General features: G+C 37.8%; 1 protein-coding gene across 5 annotated transcripts in view; it reads right to left on the reverse strand.

Annotated features, from left to right (window-relative positions):
* The window catches only part of ca15b (carbonic anhydrase XVb), a 25,817-nt gene that overhangs the window by 19,242 nt on the left and 6,326 nt on the right, over nucleotides 1-249 (reverse strand). The window lies entirely within an intron of this gene.

The following is a 249-nucleotide window of genomic DNA, read 5'->3' on the forward strand; positions in this document are numbered from 1 at the left end:
TTTTCTCACTTCAATCAAGAAACCAAGAGCAGCAAGTCCTGTGGAGTCTTCCAAAGCCTGCGTTGTGTTCCGATTATAGGATGCCTTGCTGTTCACAATGTGTAACTGGGGGAGTTAAGTAAAGAAAAAATATTTGGTAAGATTTTATAATAATTACAGGGTTATAAGAAACCACTTACTGGGTAAGTCCCACTAACTTATACTACATACTAACTTATAGCCTATCATGAAACAACGTCTACCTCCATG

The sequence above is a fragment of the Etheostoma spectabile genome, chromosome 21 (assembly GCF_008692095.1).
Source record: "Etheostoma spectabile isolate EspeVRDwgs_2016 chromosome 21, UIUC_Espe_1.0, whole genome shotgun sequence".
NCBI classification, from domain to species: Eukaryota; Metazoa; Chordata; class Actinopteri; order Perciformes; family Percidae; genus Etheostoma; species Etheostoma spectabile.